This window comes from Plasmopara halstedii, assembly GCF_900000015.1.
Source record: "Plasmopara halstedii genome assembly, contig: Scaffold_322, whole genome shotgun sequence".
NCBI lineage: Eukaryota > Oomycota > Peronosporomycetes > Peronosporales > Peronosporaceae > Plasmopara > Plasmopara halstedii.
Genome location: NW_020187243.1, coordinates 1,269,938 through 1,270,465, shown reverse-complemented (window position 1 = coordinate 1,270,465; position 528 = coordinate 1,269,938).

The window sequence follows — 528 nt, the reverse complement described above, 5'->3', positions numbered from 1 at the left end:
ATGTACATCCTAGGCTCGATGAGCACGAGCGTCGCGCTTTGCGCACGCTATCAATGACAAGTGACCTCGTTGAGGCTGTGGAGGTGGTCGACTACGAGTCTGAATTTCCTTTTCCCGCATGGAATGATGAGGAAGGCGAGCTGCGCCAGCGGCGTGATACGAGCCCTGCTCGTACCGTGCGGACCCCAAGTCCGTTCATTGACTTCTCGTCAACCGAGGAACGTGGTGTAATCACCAATGACCCCACAGGGAACAGAGGCGGCAGCTTGAAGCTGCCCATAAGGCGCCTCTAATGCGCGCCCATCCATGGTCGGTCATTGACCCTCGTGTGGAATATGACTTCCGCCCTGTGGATCCCGCTTTGGAAGCGAAGGACACTCGATCGTTACGCATCCACATCATCGGGCCCCCGGCCAGAACGGAAGATGAACTTGCCACACGGAAAGTTTTTCTAGCTCGTTTCTTGATCCCGCAAGAAATTCCGTTAAACATTTATCGCACTCGTCTAAATGCTCAACGAGGTGGCTC